We start from the raw sequence: 22,857 nt of genomic DNA on the forward strand, positions 1-22,857 counted from the left end.
TAATACTCGGGAAGGCTATGGAGGTAAAGTGGACATGTGCCACCACTGTAAAATATAGTGCCACGAATGCGTCCGTGTTTTCCGCGTGAAAGTAATGAATAAGAACAACATTATTTTCCACTAAGTGCTGTTTATAAAGAGACGTGCACTTCACACATCAAAATGGCGTCTTCGTCTTTAGGTGAGCGTGCGTCGCCCTCCAGCTATTCGGACGACTCGCTGAAGAAGCTTGCGTCGAATTTCTCTCACAATTGGCTGTGTAAGCAGGCGTATCATATTGTGCGCAGTGGGATTAACACAGCCGTCATTCGAAACGTGATCCGAACCGGACTACTTCGCGGAGGAGTACAGAAGCAGTAGCTCCGACCATAGAGTTTCCTAAAATTAACTAGAGGGGACTCTGTCGCTGCGATCGTTCAGCGACCGTGGGAATGACGGGTAGTACACACATTTGCCTAGTCTTCCTACTTGCGGGCGGCGAATCGCACTTGTGGCTTCGTTTGTTGCTGTGTTTCGGTTTCGTTTCGAAGGAAAGAACGAACCCTTTTGAACTTGATGACCCGATTTGAAAGGGTAAGCCGAAAAAAAAAAGGGGGGGGGGGGGGTGAAGCTCAACCGCTGAACATTGGCTGATTTTTGTTTCGTGGGAAAACAGCTCCAAGCCACACGAACACACACGAAGCCAGAAGCAGGCCAGAAGTACGAAAACCAGACAAATCTGTGTGCTACCCATCATTCCCATGCTCGCTGAAGCTCAGTGCGTTGCAGCTCCTACAGACACTAGCGCCAGAGATGTGGCTCCGACCACGTAGCCTTCCCTTCATTGTCACAGAAAGTTGTCCCCGAGTATATTAAATAACAAAGGTACCATTGGTAACGTTATGATCATTAAATTAACAGTACTTACTGTAAAGAAAGGCCAATAAGTTAAAAAAAACATGACAGGCGACTGGAAAATTCTAGAAGCGACTTCGTTAAAAAGAAGCCAAAGTCTGCTTTTTTTAAGCGCAACTGGCAGCTCAGGTAACGTCTGTCCCAATACCTTAATAGCTGTTTATCATTCGTGCATTTTTTTTAACATTGGTCTACCAATTATCAGTTGTCTGCCCTGGCCATGACCATTTCTTCTTCTTGACATCATAGATATAGTGGAAATCAAGAAGTAGAAATTGTCATGGGCAGGGTAACTAACTGCATTCCTAGAGAAGGCAAGCGGGTGAAGGGGAGACAGAAGGTTAGGTGGGCAGATGAGATTATATATGAAATTTTGCGGGTATAAAGTGTCAGCAGCAAGCACAGGACCGAGTTGACTGGTGGAAGATGGGAGATGCCTTTGTCCTGCAGTGGGTGGAGTCAAGATTATAATCAATCATGGTTATGATGTTAATGATAATGCGCAGTCGTGAGAGGTAGGGGGAAGCTTCAATGCCTCCCCTCCCCGAAAGGAAAAAAAAATGGTTTCAATTTTGCATGCGTATACATATACAGCCATGTCGCACGAGGGGCGCTAAGCATGAACGAAGTGTGGAGCTGGGTAGCCTTCTATAGACAAATTCCACCGGACTTACTTCACGAAAATGCGGTGGCGATGTCTTGGTAGGCGAAGACACGCTGCCTAGTGCAGTTTCTGCTGGGTTTTCAGTGGTGCATGTGGTGTTCTCAGTGAAGCAACGAGAAAAAAAAACGGTATGCCGACGAACTGTGTCGCGGTTGGATGTGAGTCGCGTCTCACAACTGAGTTTTGTTTGTTCGCGCACAACGCAGCCCTCAGCGCTTATGGCGGAAGTTACGTGCGGACGTCGCTATAATTTTATCCATAATGTCGACATCGGCCTACCTGTTTTTACAAACGTGGAACAGGTCTATAGGCTTCTCATTGTTTCCTTTATCCATCTCGTTCTTTCATCTCCCATTTTGTTGCGATATTGTATTTGTCTCCGTCTATTTCTAATTCAGGGGCGAAGCTCCATATGGTCGAGGCCTGTCCGTTAGTCCGTTGGCGTTTGCGTTGTGCGCCGCCATCCGCTGACGATGAATAACAAGCGCGGAACCTTCCCCAACCCGCCACTTTCTTTCCCCATTCCTACGAAGACGAATCTTTCGCACGCTTATTCTCCGCGGGAGCATGCTATTGGATCACTGAAACATCTGCTTAGAACGGCAGTCCTGTTTTTACGGCTCGCAGTTACTTTTGCCGATAAAACGGCGTTGCGCGGGCAGTTGACGGCGAAGACGCCGCCTTGTGGTGTCTGAAGCAACTATTGCGGCACTTTCCGCGATCGTCGCAAAGAGATAAGCGCATGGGAAGCACGAGCATAGCTGATATCTCCGGTTGCGTTTTACGGGGATGCCAAGCTGGTACGTAAACAGTAAAGCCACCACGCACTGTCGAGAGCACGTGAAAGGCCTGTGACACGCGGCGGGCACCCTTCCGAAGCACGCCAACTCCGCCGTTGCCTATTCCAGTACACAACGTGAAAAAATGCTTTTACGACGCAACCCATACACCGTGATAGCGAAGGAAAATCGTTTCGTTTGAGAGACCCACTTAAACTACAGCGACCGTAACAAGCGTGCCAGGTGCACCGAGTTTTAATTATGACAAGTGTGGAATTTCGTAACTGTGCAGTAAAAGCATACATTATGGTCCTGTAGACTGCGTTCTTTATAGAATACAGAATGATTGATATGTGCGGTTTAACATCCCAAAACCATCATATGATTATGACAGATGCCGTTGTGGAGGGTTCCGGAAATTTCGGCCAGTTGGTGTTCTTTAACATGCACCCAAATATGAGAACATGGGCCCACAGATATTTCCGCCTCCATCAAAAATGCAGCCACCGCAGCCGGGGTGGGGCCACCGCGGTGGGGGGCGCTTAAAGGCAGGAGCGATCTTTCTTTTTTGTTTGTTTTTTATATATATACATAGGCTGGAACACAACGTATATGTGTTCACCCGTTACAAAGGGCAAAGCCACAAATCATCATCATCATCATCATCATGTTTTAACGCTTTGGCACGCTATGTACTGTACAGAATTTAGTATGTCACTTATTTTTGCTATTATTATATCAAATTTTTGTTATTAGTATTAGTATTTTTGCTATTAGTATACCACCCCTAGTCCCACGTAACGATTGCTTTAAGTTTAGTTACTTTCCATGTGCTATTGAAGATTGGAATATGCTGCCAGAGTCTATAATTGGTTGTTCCTCGCTTACATCATTTGAACAGAATCTAAAACGTTTATTTTCTGAATAACAGTGGTGTGCGTGTGTACTTTTTGTTGGTTGTATGAGACTGTAGTAGTTGTCTTTCAAATCTTTCAGCGCGGTGCAAAAGTGCCGCCTCTAATGCGTCATGTGCTGTTCTGCGCGTATGTATTACATTGCATGTGTGTTCCATTTCTTGTTATGTATAACTTTGAGTTGCTGCTCACAATAATACCGAGAAATTATTTCGAGACCTGTACGGTACTTCTTTTTCGCAAATAATTGTCTGTACCTCCACCCTGTAACGGCCCACTTCTGGGCTAACAGTATAAATAAATGAAATGAAATGAAATGAAATAGAGGCTAAGAAATAGCGACAGATATTCTAAATATTCTTTGAACTTTTCGATGACATCATTACACGCGCAACGCGAACATTAGAGTTTGTTTTGAAACTTATACGGCCGCTGGTGATAACACTGGAACCTTCGATCGCACATGTATATAGAAGCCGACGTCAGTGCTTGGCAGTTTTACTGACGGCCAATGATCTTTTCATGCCCCGCCGCAGTGTTCTAGGGGCTAAGGTACTCGGCTGCTGACCCGCAAGTCGCGGGATCGAATCCCGGCTGCGGTGGCTGCATTTTCGATGGAGGCGGAAATGTAGGCCCGTGTGCTCAGATTTGGGTGCACGTTAAAGAAACCCAGGTGGTCGAAATTTCCGGAGCCCTCCACTACGGCGCCTCTCATAATCATATGGTGGTTTTGGGACGTTAAACCCCACCTATCAATCATCAATGATCTGTTTACGGATTGCGGTGAGTTGCTGTGAACTGACTCTTCGTTTTCCGGTCACAAGTTCGGCCGAATCAAGCGTTTCATCTTGGACACGCCGACTGGTGCCTTCGTCAATGTCACTGCACACCGTGTCAATATTGTGACATTATTTTAGTTGCAAGAGACGTCTTGCACGTGACGTCACGATCGCAGCTTCGTAACGTACTGGTTCAGCAACACGACAGCCTTGATGACGTAAAGACGGCATAATCACGTCGCATTTAACCTGTTTAAACGTGATAATGATGCGGCCGTAACTTTATTGGCCTCTGCGCCTCAGTGACACGAGAACTTGCAAGCGATGTAACAGTAACATTGACACCCGACGTCACAGACCTTGCGTGGATCATATAGTGCACCAACATGGCGGCTTCAGTGACGTTCGTGTAAGTCATCCATAAACGTGGTATCCATTTGGCACATTTACAGACAGTTACTCGTAGGTGGCGTCTGGGAGGGTTAATTAATTTATACTATGCAAGCCAACCATCGAGAGTTTGAGTGTAGCCGTCTTATCAACAGAAAACGACGTTGAACGACAGAAGGGACGTCGCGCTTCATTTCTTCGTCGTGTCGTTTCCTTAGTGTGCTCGCAATCGTGAACCCGCTTGTCCAAAGGCATACCCAGTTACGTTTATTGTTCTGTTTACAAGGCAAGCGCTGCTAGAATCGTTCTCTCGTCTGAGCAAACAACAAGAATAATTCGTCATTTAGCAAAAAAAAAAAAAAACTACAACGGCGCTAGAAGAAGCGGAGCAAAGAGGCGTTTCGCAACAGAATCAATATCGCCTTCGGTTTGCATCGAAGGTATCTCATCGAGGAAATATTATATCCAGCCATAAATGAACACAGCAAACTGAAGGAGACAGGACAGCGGCAAGTACTAACGTGAAGATGGCAGACAGTGATTACACGTCAGTTTTGTATTACGCCTTTTTTGGTTAGTTGGGTTTTTGTATAAAGGTGATTGTGACATGACCACGTGACCGTGTGAGCAAATATATTTGAGCCTCGATTTTGGTGATCAAGGAGCTGGTATAGGCGCTTTCCGAATCGCTTTCATCGTTTTCTGTGCTCGTTCATTTTTAGCTGCATATATTTTCTTGAGGCAAGCTTTTATTACAAAGTAATTTTTTGTGTTCCATTCGTTTTTTGCGCAGTACACCCCGAACGAGCACCAACTGGCCCACCTTGCCACTCCTCCGCGTCTCTCATAATCATATGGTGGTTTTGCCACGTTAAACGCCATGATCTATCAATCAATTACCACTCCTTCGTAATTCCTTTATCCACGTATACCTTTTTATCTGAAAGGGAGCATCGGCACCGCCATATTCCTGCATAGCAACATCTATTAAGGTGTAAAGCTATAAATGCCTCCTCAAAGCAAAAAAAAAAAAAAGGAAAAAGATGACCGTCGACGTTGTTCATAGGCAGCGTCAACATGATCGAGCGACGTACCCATGTTGCCGTCACAGGTCACCTAAATCTGTGACGTACGTCATCTTCACTTAACTGTGACGTCATAAACCGCGGCGTTACACGATGACGTCATCACATAGTGCCACCGCTTGGTTGTGACTGATCGCTTTCCCCATAGAGTCGCCTTAGGCAAATGCTTGAGGGAAGCTGCTAGTTTTATTTCGTATGGCTGGCGGGAATATTTATTTATTTATTTATACAAGATCTCGGCAGCGTCGTACAGATACGAGCATAAAAAAGAAAAAAATAATTATGCGTGGGCCATTGTTATAGTCACCTCATCATAAATGCCATGAGATCTTAGTTGTGCTTTAGAACAACAGAGAGCTGAAATATTATTTGATTATTATTTGATTTGCATATACAGATACACAAGGACACAGAGGAAAGAGGGAGACAGCAAGCAGGCAACTGCCACCTGGAGAGGCACAACGCCTGCTCACTCTTTCGGGAGGAGGGAAGAAACAGAGGAAACAAAGATCAGATGGGAGAAAGAGGAAAGAAGATGAGGAAGAGAGAAAAAAATGACAAAGGCTTCGACAAGTATGAATAAAAATAAATAAATCAAAATAAAAAAGAAGAAAAATAAAAAGGACCGTCTATAAACGGGTGGCCAGGTCCGTTTGGTTCATAAAGGAGCTGAAATAGCTCATGCCTTTTTTAACACAAGGCGTGCCACACGGGCAAAATAAGGAAGTGGAGGCTTCCTTTTTTGTCCCTTCTGCACGCCCTGACGTCTTTTTTTTTCTTTTTAGAATGAATCAGTTATGACATTGGTAGATCGCCTGAGTTTACTACAATTGTTTTGTCGTTTCGCCCCCTCCAGAAGGCCGTGCGTACCTCATCAATTATCCATGAGCTTGCAAAAATTCGTCCACACGCGCATGGAATGCGCGCATCTGTGGAAATCGCACTCTCGCGAGCATCTCTTTCGCTCCTGGACACGTCATCGCGAAACTATAACACAATTTCCTAATACCGCCGCCTGACGTCAAGTGTATCTCAAGTGCGAGTATTTTGTTTTTAATGCGCAGCATTCCTTGCTGAACTAACGACATTTTTGCACTGTCTGCGCAGCCATCTATCCATGCCTTTTTACGTCGGGGGACACTCGAGGTCGTTCCCTTAACTTGGTTCGATCAGGGGTCGTAGCCAGAAATTGTTCTCGGGAGGTTTCAAACATACTTTATGTATGCCCGTGCGTGTGTTTCTACCTGTGCGTGTATATATATACGCAAGATAAACTGAAAAATTCCGGGGAGCATTTAATTCCCCACCCCCCACCCCAAACTTTGTCCAATCAAACTGTAGAGGCTAGAAATGGTTACCTTTCTAGCAACTATAATGGAGACACATATATCAAACTCGTAAAAAACCGAGGGTTAGTTCGACATATTGTATAATTCGATATAAACCTTACAAGGAAATTGCTGTATTTGCATTTAAAACTTCGCTGTTCTCGTTGACTTCACGGCACTGCTTTATAATAATGCAAGGAAGACGGCTTCACGTAATGGGAGTGTTTTTTTTACATTTCTTTCTTGCGAGCTTCGCCAATAATAATAATAATAATAATAATAATAATAATAATAATAATAATAATAATAATAATAATAATAATAATAATAATAATAATAATAATAATAATAATAATAATAATAATAATAATAATAATAATAATAATAATAATAATACTTTATTGTACACATCCATAAGTAATACAAAGAAACGGGCCTGTCTACGTCCCCAGGACTTGTGTAACTAGGCCCGGCAGAGCCGGTTACAGCGATGTGGATACAAGGTAACAAAACTATTTTTGTTTCCTTAACAACGAACAGACAAACGACTGACATCATTACTTTTTTACAGGCAGTAAATAAAAAAAGAGGAACAAAGGAGGGACACGTGGCACACAAATAGACCATGTGAATAATAATAATAATAATAATAATAATAATAATAATAATAATAATAATAATAATAATAATAAATCTCGAATTTTGCTTCGTATTACCCCGACGTAATTACGACAGACGCCTAGTGGTGGGCTCCGAAAATTTCGACCATGTGGTGTTCTTCAACGTGTACAGGCATCACAGAGTTCACGACCTCTACAATTTCGCCTCCATCGAAATGCGACCGCGATGTCTGAAATCGAACCCGCGACCTACGGGTACGCAGCCGAGCAGCCTATATAGCCACTTATCCACAGAGACGAACTCGCTTCGATATTAGGTGTACAAGTTTACAAGAGTGGCACCTTGGGCTTAGTTGGTCGGGGCTCATGATGGTAAATTTCAAAGCCGATGCATACAAAAAAAAAAAAAAGAGGGGCGGAACGAAATCGAAATGAGCGCTTTTTTTTAAATTTTTTTGCAGAGTGACTGCGAAATTCACGACAATTGCTAGTTCAGCTCTTGTCCTGCGCCCTCCCCCTTTTGTGAGTAGTCGTCTTTATGCGCAGCATTTTGCACCGTGAAGCTAAACCAACTCGAGTTTTGCCCGCTGTTGCAGGATATGTACGTACAGATTAGGATAAGGAACGAGGCTCTTTTCTACCATGTCCCGTTTTTTTTTTTTTTTCGTGTTTTCGCACTGTGAAATTTCTCACCGCGTGCAAGCTATATATATGGAGGGGCGGCTTATACGCAAGAAAATATGACATGTATGTAAATAGTGCCTCGACTTATTGCTACCCAGCTGTGCGTACACGTTGGGTTCTGGGATCCTGTAGTCTGCCCTAGCCCTAATACCCTTTTTTTTTTTTTTTTGACATCATGCTCCACATGTTTTTGGGGGGCTCTTCCCAGCGGCAACGCCAGACTTGTTGCCTCTTCGTACAACTGCGTTGATTAATGCCAGCTTCGTGAAGAAACCAGACGTTTTTTTTTTTGTCGTTTTGCGGATTCCACTGCTTTTTTTTTTTATAAACGGAGTGAATAAACGAACAGAAACGCCGCATCACATGACAACGGTCGCGACGACGGGAAATCGCCGGACAAATCACGTGATGTCGCGACAACTCGACAGCACTGTGAAAAGTACAGAACCAAACCGCATGTCTGGTACAATGCCTGCTCGAGAGGCTCATTTTTAGCTCTGTATGCCACAGCGAAAAAAATTTGAAGGGGGGGGGGGGAGATGAGCCCGGTGTGCCACACCCTGGCTACGCCATTGTCTCACACATTTATAATCGATGACGGGATCGATAGCTAGTCGTTTTATTATTAAAGGGCCAGTCAATAGGCTCCGGAAGGCGAAGGAAAAGCTCACGCATCTTTCGTATGCCTTACCAACCTCCTTCAACGCGCAGTAACGTCAACTCGGCGATCGGCGACGTTGACTAAGTTATACTCTTTATTGATACCTGGTTTATACCAATCGACGAGCTGCGTGCCATGTCATGTCGCCGAGTTGACGTTAATGCGCGTCGAAGGAGGTCGGCCACGCGCAGGCACAATGCGCGAGCTTAGCCCGCGCGTTTCGGAGCCTGTTGACTGGCCCTTTACGTGGAATTTGTCAAAGTTGTTCTAAGTACGTAGCACGCAAGAACCGGGCTTGTCATCCATTCATCTCATCGGGCTTTATCTCGCCCAAAATGAAGTGGTAGTCGTTATCAAGTAACTAGACTTAAATGTCTAAAATAGCATAATTAACCTGAATAACCACGACGTAATGGCATTGGTTAACTTAAAATCAGCACAAACGCGTCGGAAGCATGCAGCTGACACGCCTGTCGTGATTGATTGATATGTGGGGTTTAACGTCCCAAAACCGCTATATGATTATGAGGGACGCCGTAGTGGAGGGCTCCGGAAATTTAGACCACCTGGTGTTCTTTAACGTGCACCCAAATCTGAGCACACGGGCCTACAAAATTTCCGCCTCCATCGGAAATGCAGCCGCCGCAGCCGGGATTTGAACCTGCGCCCTGCGGGTCAGCAGCCGAGTACTTTAGCCACTAGACCACCGCGGCGGGAGGACACGCCTGTCGTGCAAAAGAGGGCTCCATGGCCTCGCCAAGCGCGAGATCCTCCCACTAGCACTTTCCCGGCGCCTTCGTCACTATCTCAAGGGAGAATCAACGTGATAAAACTCGCCGCAAATGACACGCATCTTTCCTGCTCCTTTTTAATCTCTATCCCCTCCCTCTGCTAAAAGCTCTAAGCGACGACACCACTTGGGAGACATAACTTAGCAGCTTTTTCTTTCTCCCCGAGATCTACTAGTAGTAGTGTAGTAGAATGGAAACTTGGGCTAGTTGGAATGCTTGCATGATTGACACAGCGCTATGACGAATACAAAAGGAACACAGAGTGCACCGGGCTGTGCATTCTGTGTTCCTTTCATCTTCGTTTCTAGCACTGCATTAATCATGCTACTACTACTACTACTACTACTACTACTACCATATATCTCGACTTCCGTAACAAGCAGGAAGTTAATAAATCACGGCAAAAGATAGTGCGCAACAAGATTCAACTCGTGCCGGGCAAACCCCACACGCTTACGTCAAACACTGACGTCATCGACGGTTTAGTTAGCGGAGCAGTGGAAACTATATGAACGGGAACCGCAGGGCGCCCTCGCGCCGCACTTACTCAAGTCTTACACTTGGAGAACTGCATTCAGCACCGGATTTAGAACTTGATTATTCGCTACACAATTTTTTTTCACACCACGCCTATAGTTCACGCCCCGATGGACCTAAATAAAGTTTTTTCATACCATACCGTACGCCTAGTGTTTCGATAGCATTTCAATTACAAAGCAAACACGAGGTGGGGATGCATATATACGACGCTTTATCCGCTTTTCAGGCCAGTGTCTGATGAGGCACTTCAAGATTTTGCTATAGTAAAGCATTACTTGTGGCCGCAAAAACGCACGAACGAACGCTTCTGATGTGATATACACATCAACGAATCGGAGCGTGAACTTCGTTTCAAGAAAACTGTTGTCTGTGTTGTGTCTGTAGCGTGGCGTTACGTCAAACCGCAAGCTACCCTTTAGGCGCCAAACTCAACCGGTAAGCCAGTAATACATATCGCGTCACTGTATACTCAGTTTATACAGAGACATCGATCTGCCTCGAAAGACTTGGCTGTAGGTGAAAAACAATAAAATTCGGCATAGGCGGTTTGTCGCTGACTGCTTCGGCTCAAATCAAATGTCACAGTGCGTGGAATCTACCAGATTTTTTTTTTAGTTTAGGCACCTTGCTTTAGCAGCACTTCAATGACGTAGGATGCGAGGTCGGGTGGATCGAGGAAAGGTTAAACGGTGAAAACAACGCAGCAAGATGTAAAATGAATGAGAAAGTGACGTCAAAAGATCAATAGACTTGCCGAAACCACGCACGGGGATAAACAATCCTACGAGAAATACTTGGTACGCAGCAGGTCACCTAAGATAAATATGACAATCTGGATTTGACGTCCTAAATCTATGGTTTTTATCATGAGGGATAGTCGATAGCTCCGGAAATTCCGACTACCGGCGTTCTTTGATGCGCACCTAAATTTTGTTAGTGTACACTGCAGCGGCCCCAAGCTTTTTTTGCCTCCATCAAAAATGCAGCCGCCACGACCGGGATTCGATCCCGCAACCTCAGAGCCAACAGTCGAGCACATCAACCACTAGACCACCGTGGCTGGTCACCAAGAGATTCGCTCGAGTTCGACAATGTTGATAGCGTATAAAGCAAGTTGGATGTGTGATGCAAGCATGCGCACCGCGAATGATTGACGGGTGTGACGATGAGAACACCCACGAAGATGATGCGATACTTACAAAATCGTGAAAATCATTCGAATGCCAACCGAGGTGTGGAAAACCCAAGTAAACCAAAGAATAGAGAGAGAGAGAGAGAGAGAGAATAAAATGAAACAAAGGCAGGGAGGTCAACCAGATTTGCGGCATCCACTTCACTATACCCTACACAAGAGGTGGGAGAAATAGAAAGAAAGATTCGAAGGAAAGAGGAGAGAAAAATAGACGAGAAAGACAGCAACAAATAAACAAGAGGAAAGTATATAGTGGAAGCTCACTCCGCAATGGGCCACGGCCACGCAAAAAGTTCAATGAGGTCTTGATTGACGTATATACTGTGCGAAGACAATTCGTGTCGGAATTCAATAAGTGATTGGTTAAAAGAGAGCTGAGCTAGTTTTTAAGTATTCGTTCTAAAAGACTTGGCATGTAAACACGGAAAGTGTATTGACTTCTACTGTGCCTACTTGCACACGCTGCAGTCTGGCCTGCTTCTTTTCCCGTGATATGCGCTGTTGCAGTTCAAGTACGACATACCAACTTTTTTTGAAATCTTCAACACTTCTCTTGTTACAAGCTGAGTCGGTTGTGTCTGCGGTGGTGTAACGGGACGTGTAGGCTGTCATAGATTGCAGGACTAGCGAATGGGAAAATCCTCATTGTAAACCTTACGCTATCGACTAAGTGCGCAGCTGGAATTTTTTTCGGCGCATTGTACACTCGTTACCCTAGTGTCAGTCGTCGACCTGCTGTTTCACTTGACGTTGGACCAAATGGCGTTGCCCTTTCCCCACGCACTCTATCTGCTGTCCTTTGAATTATTGATCATTCGTAGAAACGCAAAACGAGGGTGAAAAAGTCCTGTTTCTTTTCGCAAAGCCTTGGAACAGAAAGCACAGAAGAGATTTCATGGTCTTTTTATGGCGAGCCGCGTTGATAACGCTCCAATGCGGTAAAAAAATGGCAGCATATCCACGGGGTGAATGATGGAGAGTGGGGCGAAGCATCCGTCCGTCCATTCGTTCTTGCTTCCGTCCGTCCATGCGTGTGTCTCTGTGGCCGCCCGTGCATCCATGCACCCGGCCGTGCGTGTGTCTGTTCGTGCGTCCACACGTACATCCGTGCGTCCGTCTATGCATCTGTCTGTGTGCCCATTCGTCCATCTATTCAACACTCCAAGTACCACCATCTCGCATCTTTTCATCATATATTCCGCATATAGAAGCACCGCCATCCAGTGGACATTCCAAGGACTAAACGAGAGGTGGCACACGCACACTTTTTTACGGCTTGCGCTTCGTGTCTACTTCCCACCTTTAACCACCTCGAGTTCATGGTATATACTAGTTCACTGTATTTGTGACACTGCGGCCCAACGCTCTCTAAACCTTTTTAAAACCAAGGAAGTTACGCCCAGCGAGTATAACGTAGCAACCCTTTCTTGTCAGATAGTGCTCAATGTACATGCCAATGGCTGCTAATGGGGAATGAGAGACTGGGGAATTCGGCTTTTAGTTAACGCGCACGCTGCGAATTTTTTTTTTATTGTTCAACAACGCACAGGAGAAATCTCCCACCGGCAACACCTTGCAGGTCAAAACGTAAGACTGGTTACGCACTATGTGCGTGCCGCGCATGAAGACTTTCTATCCGGCGGCTGCTCGCAGCGCGTTCGAGTGCGAGTGAGAGCAAATACAACCCCTTTTCGCGTCATCTCGGGGCGAGCAAAAGAAGCAGCGATAGCTTATATTAAACCAGCCGCCAGATTGCAGCCCCTTCCCCTTTCAAGGCGATTACGCGAGGCTGGTAATCGCCTTGAAAGGGGAGAGGGTCGGAATCTTCGAATGGATGTTTAGCTCGTGCACCGTGAGATGATGGGAAAAGTTGCTGTGTTTGCTCTCGCTCCCACTTGAACGCGCTGCCAGCAGCCGCCGGATCAAGAAGGCCACGCGCTCCCGTGTTCCCTTTCATAAAAATCGACAGTGTACGAGTGTTAAAGATTGGGCGAGTTGGTTCGTCGTACTTGAACTGGTATAGCGCATTACGGGGAAGAAGAAACGGCCGAGCAGACCGACACAAGAGGACAGAGCGCTAGACCTCTTGTGTCGGTCTGCTCGGCCGTTTCTTCTTCCCCGTAATGCGCTATACCAGTTCAAGTACGACAGTGTACATTGCACCGAAACAGCTCTGGACCGTCAATGATAAAATATGACGCTAGTTCAGCGATCAGTGAGCGTAGTCGTGGTTCAACAATTTGTCATGTAGCTCGCGGTGTTGAACGCAACTTGCAACTGCGCTATTGCCAATTGCATATAACCCCCCTAAGCCTGTTGTGGCCCTTTTAAGTCCACAAACTAGCAGTACACTTTTCCAGTGACCCAATTCAACAGTGATGTTGGATGGCCATGCTCGAAGTATCGAAGCTCAAGCAAATGCCACTCTTGTGATGTTGGTAGCGGAAAACAGACCGAGTCAAAAACGTAGGGATCACTTTGTTTCGCAGACACAGCCCAAAACCGGCTACAAAATGAAAATAAAGGGAAATACGTAAGCCAAAAAATAAACCTAACCCAACCTAATTCCCTACAGCAGCACATTTCACTCATTCATGCAAAGGAAATTATTTCCTGGTCAGCACTCGATTTTTTTCACTATTAAGCGAGTCGGTCGAGTTCCCACATGCGTGTCTTCCCAAGTTGCAATTATGTCGATGCCACCATTTATGCTAGCAGCGATTTCATATGCCAAGTTTAGTACAAAAGAAAATTTTACTTGCCAGTAATTAAACGAAGACGGAAAATTAAAGCCCCAATTGCATATTTTGGTTCAGCCCAAATCTAACACAAGGCGATGTTAACCAGTACTAAGCACGGCCGTTATAGAGTAAACGGATCAGGCTGGTGGTGTGCGAATGAAAGCGTTCTTCCGGGACGCCGCCGCCCCGTATCGGAGCTCAGATGAACGAGAAGACCGACGGAGTATCCCAAGAATGCATTAAACGCCAGGCACGACGAAACACAAGTGCGCTTCGCACTTTTCCACGTGCAGACTCTCTGGACAGACTCACCGGCGCGCGCCAGGTTGAGCAGCTGGATCTTGGGTTCCTCGAACGCACCACTCGACTCCGTCCTCCTGGACGCCACCATGTTAGCACACGATGTCTCACAGAAAGCACAGGCCCGTCGTCGTACACCGCTGCACCTATTTTCCACGCCGCGTGACTGTATGAACTTTTTTGTCGCGCCGCAGCGCAGCGCTATCGTTCCCGCTTTCGAAGCAACGCTAGCGCCGCGCAACGCCGCTTAGATATTTACTTTTATTCGGCGAATGACAGTCTACCTCACGTACCACTTGTGCGCACACCGGGGTTCCCGCTCATGTTAGACGTGCAGTTCCGTGCAGCAAAGCCGAGGCTACGTACGCTCAGCGCTTTGCCATAACGTGACTATCGCGCCAGGAAACTGATATACCGCACTACTGATCTTTCACCCGCGCATCGCTTCTGATATCCACGGCGCATGCTTGATTCCCGCATAACATAAAGTCACCTGAGCGTCGTGATGTTAATGAAATCGACTTCTTTTCGTCTTTCTTTGAGGCTAGCACGTTCATCTTAATAACGGAGAACATTACGAGTTGCTCAAGGAAGTATTTATTGACGGTCATTTTTTTTTCTTGTAGTGTAATTCGACGGAACGCTACTAACATTAAACGCTGCATTCTTTTTACGCCTTCGGACGGACCTTTGCGAATGTTTTGTTTCCTTTTTCTGCAGGTTTATATTTTTTTACATTCTTATGGCGTAATTGCGCTCCTTTTGCAATGTAAACCTGTGGGCACAGGTATGCACAGGTATGGGAACCATTGCCACCCGTAAACCTTCGCCGCCTGATTTGTCTAGTGGCAAGATGACTGCTGCCGAGACCATTACTCTGAGAGATTCTGTCGAAGCAATGCTCACGACAGAAGACGGCTCGAGACTATAGACAGCGTAGAAAGTGATTTTCCGCATGTGGTCTCATGGTTCGTAAATGTTTGCTCATGGGTGAACGTCACTTCTCTTCATGGTGCTTCCAAGCGACAGACATAAGCTGCATTCTTCATTCTTCCAACGAACAGAGTCATGGAAACTCGGGCGCCTCGATAAAAAACGCGGCTCTTCAATCGGCGCACTGCGTCCACATGGCGTCAGCCTCCGGACGCTGCACCGTACTTCCACCAGAGTGCAATATCTACCCGATGACGTCACCCGCCATGCCCTTCGCTGCGTACACATTCTGTGTCCCCCGCTCTCCCTCTTTTGTTCTGCACAGAAATTGAAGCGCGCGTGGAAGATAAACCAGTGAAACCGGGCTGTGGTTCTCGCTTTTAGAAAGTTCGCAGCTGTGTCAGACGAACCGGAGCACGCTTCGGCGGTGACGCTATCCGAAAATATATCCAAAACGCGGCTACATCACCAGCAGCTCTGTTTATCGCAGCATCTCTGTGAGAAGTGCGTCGTCAACTCGTTTTTATTCTTTAATCAATTGTAGAGCTCGTTTTTTTTTTTTTCGGAACATCAGGGGCGGGTATAGGGGGAGAGGGATGAGAAATCCTGCCCCCCCCCCTTCTTCCGGCAAAGGAAGACCTAGCGCTTAACTGCCTACATAGGTATGTGCCATCACTCGAAGAAATACTGTCGAACGCACAGCCGGGGGCTACTTTTCTGTCCAGCGCGCTGGACCGTTCACAAATCGGACACACTGGTCGCTGTCTGAAAGGAGTACTACCACAAAATTTTGAAACCGAGATAACTTGAGCGGTAGATTTGTGCGGGCCCACACACGTCATCTAAGAAATATCAACGAATATAGCCCAGAACATGTCTGAAAGCAATGTTAACGCGATGGCGTTTTGATGGAATACTCTTCGTCTTCGGCATAGGCGACGTTCTGCAGTGGTACAGAACGAGCAGACGCCTCTACCCACCGCCTCACCGAGACCTACAATGCAGCGAAGCAGCCACACTACGGCAGTTGCAAGTACAAGCCATATGGACCTCCTCCTGGGCAAAGTACGTCTGCGCGGGTACCCCACAGATATATGCCAACTCTGCAAGAAGCCCCGCCGCGGTGGTCTAGTGGCTAAGGTACTCGGCTGCTGACCCGCAGGTCGCGGGATCGAATCCCGGCTGGGGCGGCTGCATTGGTGGAGACGGAAATGTTCTAGGCCCGTGTGCTCAGATTTGGGTGCACGCCGTAGGAGTCGCATTCCGCTGGATATTTGAGAAGACCGAAGGAGTTTGGGCCCTCATGCCAAGCCAGAATACTCGGCTTGTATCGAAATTTATGCTGGCACCAGTGACTTCGCATAAATGTAAAGTAGTGTTTGCTTCTTGAACGTTGGGTTTATCAACGCAAAAGAAGGCAATGTCATCTGCATAAGCTAGAACTTTGAACTTCCCCAGCCTGATATCGGTATCCTCTTATGCTAGAATATAGAAGCACACTTAAGCGTAATAGTTCCGGATAAATTGCAAAGTGCAAAGGCGAGAGCGGACATCCCTGACGTACAGACGAATTCAACTCGATTATATTGGAAAGTGTGCGATTTACAATTAGCCTTGTGGGGCACTTATAGCAGAGCAAAATCCCGCTGTACAGTACAACACCGAGCTGTAGGTGTCATAGAAGGCAGAACAAAGAAAGCATGCTGTACCTCATCAAATACTTTAGCAAGATCTATTTGAAAAATAACGACTTGTTCCATCAATACACTCAAAGACTGACCGTGCTATATGGATATTTGTCTGTATGGAGCAACCTCGAATTCCCCATGTTTGGTGGTCACCTACACAATAGAGTGAAACTAACTTCCTCTGCTTGGAGACGCAGTGAAACTAACTTTAATGCTTTACAAACACGCGCCTCCTGTGTACATGCTTCACAATACAACATGAAATACTGCCGTATTTAGGTGTGGTCCAAGCGTACATTCCCATCGGTAGTAGAAGCTCCAGAGAACACCGAGCCAAATATTATAGCACCACACGCATACTGGAATTCGGAACAAATGATAAAAGTCAGTTAAAAATTGCTTTCTCTGTCCTCGATAAATGACGGGAAAACGCTCAAAAATCACTCGTAGAAGGCGATCTATCAGCCATTGGCTGATTTGAACATGGCGCGCTCGGTCGTTACAGGGATCGCCACGGGAGGCCGCGGCTTGTCCACGCACGCGCGCGCGATCACATTGAAAAAGTTGCGTATTCAAAGAAAAAAAAAGAAACAAGTGCTAAAGGTCACGAGGCGCACGTGACGTATTTTCTTTGCCCCTGCCATCCCTCCCTGCTTAGCTTACAGCGCTTTCGTCGGGACGAGAGAAGAGAAAATGCGATTGCAGCGTGCGATAAATCTTTGCAACTGCACTCGTATTGGACAGATTCTTGAAACTTTTGCGGCGTTGAATTTGTTAGGCACTAAGCTTTTTTGGTGAATACATTCCGTGGTCACTTGAAAAAGTGTTTTAGGGCCCCTTTAAGGCCATGTAGTGGGTGCATAGGTGCCTATCATGACATTCCATAAACGGGGACAGCTTATCGCTCTCCCAGAGTAGAGTACATCGTACTCCTAATCGCCGAACTTCTGTTCTAAACGTTCGAAAAGATTTCATACACTAAATATTTCATGTGCGCGCTAGGAACATCGCTATCGCGTTCAACTATTAAAGGCGAGACTTGAGGGTCCCGCAATTTTTTTTAGGCGCGAAGCTCCTTTTAGCGGCACCCATTCTTCACTCGTGGCCGTCGTAGTAGTGAGTAACAAGTATTACATTTTGACCTCCAAGGTGGTGCCGGTGAGAATTTTTTTAATTAAATGTATGTAAGGAGAGGTTGGAAGTGAGAGATTTCTTCTGTGCGTTGTTGAACAATAAAAGATAGTGCTCAATGTACATGCCAATGGCGGCTAAGGGGGAATGAGAGACAGGAGAATGCGGCTTTTAGTTAACGCGCACGCTGCGAATTTTTTATTGTTCAACAACTCACAGAAGACAAAAAAGGGTTGCTACGTTATACTCGTTAGGCGTAACCTCCTAGGTTTTAGAAAGGTTTAGCGAGCGTTGGGCCGCAGTGCCATGAATACAGTGAACTAGTATATACCATGAACTCGAGGTGGTTAAAGGTGGGAAGTAGACACGAAGCGCAAGCCGTAAGAAAGTGTGCGTGTGCCTCCTCTCGTTCAGTCCTTGGAATGTCCGCTGGATGGCTGTGCTTTTGTATGACGAATATATGATGAAAAGATGCGAGATGGTGGTACTTGGAGTGTTGAATAGATGGACGAACGGACACACAAACAGATGCATGGACGGACGCACAGATGGCTGCACAGACGGATGGACGCAGGAGCGGATGCATGGACGAAAGCAGGGACGGACGCACAGATGAACGTGCGGACGCACGAACAGACACTCGCACGGACGGGCGGACGGACGCACGGGCAGCCACACAGACGCACGCATGGATGGACGGAAGCAAGAACGAATGGACGGACGGATGCTTCGCCCCACTATCCATCATTCACTCCGTTGATATGCTACCATTTTTTTTACGTGCCTGTCTTGGCACCACAGACGAAACGCCGCCCTTGATTTTCGCGTAAACAACCAACCACCGCCTGCGTTACGAATTTGTGTTGTCTGTCGCGATCCCTGCCGGCGCTTTCTCCAAGCAGACCATTTAACCGGAAAGAGGGAGCAGACCAGCGTGGGAGTACAAAAGCTTATGGTACTTGCATCGGCAGTGCACTTTCTGGAGTCACGCATACGTATACAATGTCCTGGAGGGAGCCTTCGTTGAAAATAGTTGTCAACGCGGTTTTCTGTGCTCTCGTAGCCAGCTATGTTTACACGAAAACCGTAGCTATTTTTTTTTTCGAATGGGGAAGGGAGGTTTTAACCATGTTTCATGTATCGTTATGCGTGCGTTTTTATATGTGCGTGTATAATAAAAAAATTAGGGGGGGGGGGGGGGGTGGCGGGGAATCGAAATCTCCAACCCTCCACCTTTGGCTAAGTTGATGCACGAAAACCACTCTGGGACCCATCTCACTCGGCACTCCCTGAAATTTGAAACCGTGACTATAGGCGACGGTACAAATAAATCAGCCTCCAAATAATTAACACTCGCACGCTTGAGCAAAGAAGCTGTCTAGCTCTGAAGTGGGTAATCAGCTACTCATCGCGCTGGTAATCAAGGAGGGCAGGTAGCGAAAAGCCCCACTGACAATAATCACGGATTCAAAGGCTGCATGTAGGAATTACGAAAAAGGTAGAATATGTATGAAGGCCTTCCAAATTCTAACCAAAGCTCATAAAGACTTTCCAATTGAATACACCCAAACCATTATCTGGGTGCCAGGGCACGAGGGCGTCACCGGGAACCAGTTTGCGGATGAGGCGGCTCGAGGCTTCACAAATCACCGAGCTTCCTTGCACAATGCAATAGAGGATGCAACGCCCCTAGACCCGAACTTTGGTGCAATTCTTCAGTATTACCGGGACTATAGAAAACTGTATCCAGCACTGTGTAAGAACCTCACAGCGATGGTATCAGCGGCATTACGCAAAATCCCAACAAACACATACACGAACTTACACAGGCTACATGTATTCTACCTACAGAATACAGAGGTATATGTCCGTGGGGTGTGGCCACACCAACCACAACATGAACAACACAGAGGAACAATGGGAGGCAGGATCCTGCCCACGGCAAGTTATCTTTTCACCAACTTTTCTTCATATTTACATTACAATTTGGTCTAATATCTTCCCCTATACTTTCCTTGGCATTATTATCTGTTAGATCTCATTAATGTTGTGTAAAAACACGGAAAAACGAGCCCTTAGGTATACACTTCTTTCCTTATTCATTAACGAGGGTCTCGTACTGGCAGACTTAGTGCCTTTAGGTTGTATACGAGGGACTATTGGTCAGCTGCCCACTCGTAACAAGTTCACGTGCTACGTGACGCCAAACAGGCTCAAAAGAGTGGGCCACACTCGCCGCCATGGCTACTGGTGGCGCTGACTGACACTCCCACGTTTAATTCACATATAAACCCTATAAAGTGGCTGGGGGGATAGCTGTCGTGGTAGCTCAGTGGTAGAGCATCGAACGCGTCATTCGAAGGTCGCAGGTTCGGATCCTGCCCACGGCAAGTTATCTTTTCACCAACTTTTCTTCATATTTACATTACAATTTGGTCTAATATCTTCCCCTATACTTTCCTTGGCATTATTGTCTGTTAGATCTCATTATTATTGTGTAAAACACGGAAAAACAAGCCCTTTGGTATACACTTTTTTCCTTATATATATATAACGCGTTAACTAACGAACCAGCTAACGTAATCTAAATCTAAAGAAGGAACTTACGCATCATCTCTCTACATATACTCCAAGGCCTGTAATTGTAAAACCGCAGTTTCATTCACGAAATATTTTTTGGGTAGCTAGAAGTAGGAATCTGACCGGCTCTCAAATTATTGGTAACCTTTCCCATAAACTCTGTCGGATGGAGAGTGCCTTAGCGATACGTCGATACGCCTTGGAAATTCGGAGATTGGCTTCCTTGAATGCTTGTTGCTCCTGTCAGTAGATGCTGCTGTCATTTTAAGCTTGTGTTTTCACACGTATTTGTCCTCGGTTTTGCGCCCTAATTGAATCAGATATAAGTACCACTCACGCTGTCGTGTCTGTATTTTCTTCCTGCGCTTGTGCGTCATTGTAGCATTGTGCATCATTGTAATTATGTTGTACGTCGACTCAGGACCTGGCCAGGAAAGCGAAACAGGCAGATCATGGGTTCCCGCACTCCACCCATGATTGAGGATCTTCCAATGAAGTCTAGCTCTCCGTATAAACATATTTCCCCACTTATCTCAAAGACAGTCACTCACAGAATCACAGATATGTGGGCGAGTGCGTTTGGGTTCACATTGAAAATCATCTCACACCACCACATTAGAAGACAAATGCGCCAGACAGCCCTCTATTACCTTCTCACCTAAAAAGATTAACCACCTTATCCACAAGAGTAGAGTACAGTGACGTATCACGTGTTTATCTTTATTGCTATGCTTAAAAAAAAGCCGTGTCCCTGCCATTATCATGATGGTATTCACCTTGCACCCTTCGTGACAGTTTGTGCGATGATGCTGGTTTTTTTTTTAAAGACGATAGTCTTTCTTGGGGACCTTCGACGCAAAAAGTTTGGTCTGTGTGTCTGTAAATTTGTCTGTTTATCCACTCCTAACAGCATCGGGTATTTGAAACGGCCGACCCCATCCGCAGCGCCCACCTATGTCACTCAAGTTTCAGCGTTCACACTTGCGCAATTGTCGATTAAAAAGCAATTATTGCGCGTGTCTGGGGCGCCATAACAACACGTATATAATCTGCATGTGCGCCTTCTACTAGAAAAGGTGTACATAAGTAATTTTAAGGACCGTAGCGCCTATCACGCTGCGCTGACCAACCAACGCTTGCACGGAAAGGCGAGTGTTTCCAACGCTTTGCTAAAAGGAGACAGTGGTGGCACCTACCCGTCGCCTTGCGTTCTACACCTTATCACCTCTGAGGCGGGCGCGCACACCCGTCTCAGAGCCACGCGCTTTGTTTCTGAAAAAAAAAAAAACTGCCAGATGGCGCTCATGTCTCACGTGTGACGTGACTTGATGCGCTCGTTCGCCTCCGCTGCACGCTCGAGGCACTCTAACGCAGCCCCTCCAGAATACCATTCATCAATTTTCTTGAGCAGAACGTAAAATAAATGTTTTGTTCACTCTCTCCACACGCAAGACTATCGTCTTTCGACGACATTTGCAGATTAAATGCAAATACGGGGCCAATTATTTTATAAGGAATGCTTTTAAACGAAAGCTTCAGTTGTGAGTACAACGCACGCGCTGTCTTATACTAGTCCTTTGTATTCGTTCTAGCACTGTCCCCCATTTCCCTTGAATACAAACGGTCACTCACCGTCGGATCCCGTTTTGCCAGAGTCTTTCGGCCTCTCCTGCATCTCCATGCCGTCAGCTGAGGCCCAAGATGCCGGGCTCCGTTCAGTTAGTCACCGGCGCGCATACCAGCATGACAGACCAAAACATTCGCTGTCTCGCTCACCTCAGCACTCCCATGCGATGTACAGCTTTATGCTATTTACAGCGGCCGTTTCCATTGCCGACGCAGTGGCCCGTTTCCGACACGTGACCCGCTCGAAGCTTTCTTTGTTTTATTTACGCCTACACGCAGCTTGTGCACCTTCCTCTGCAAACAGCTGCCGCACATGAAATCCACGCGGCAGGAATGAACTGAGTCAGGCGAACTCCCCCCCCCCCCCCAATCATGTACGATGCAGCGCTTATCACTATGGCTAAATCCTTGCACGGTGCACCAGAAAACATTGTAACTCGAACAGCGCCAGTACAGGAGATGTTGTGTATCAATTTCACCTAGCTTGTTCCTGAATTCAATCTTGAAACAGCTTTGCGACATTGAAAACTGACCATA

At 46.3% G+C, this 22,857-nt stretch overlaps 1 protein-coding gene across 2 annotated transcripts in view; it reads right to left on the reverse strand.

Annotated features, from left to right (window-relative positions):
- The window catches only part of LOC119180072 (sodium-independent sulfate anion transporter), a 144,969-nt gene extending 122,530 nt beyond the window's left edge, over positions 1 to 22,439 (reverse strand). Inside the window, exon 1 of one of the 2 annotated variants that reach the window (XR_012884800.1) lies at positions 22,327 to 22,439. The gene's annotated coding sequence lies outside the window, so the exon portion shown is untranslated. Of the gene's footprint in view, positions 1 to 14,374; positions 14,528 to 22,326 lie in introns of those variants that run through there. The other variant, XR_005110957.2, reaches the window with a different exon arrangement.
- Positions 22,440 to 22,857: the final 418 nt, after the last annotated feature.

The sequence above is a fragment of the Rhipicephalus microplus genome, chromosome 7 (genome assembly GCF_043290135.1).
Source record: "Rhipicephalus microplus isolate Deutch F79 chromosome 7, USDA_Rmic, whole genome shotgun sequence".
In the NCBI taxonomy this organism is placed as follows: domain Eukaryota; kingdom Metazoa; phylum Arthropoda; class Arachnida; order Ixodida; family Ixodidae; genus Rhipicephalus; species Rhipicephalus microplus.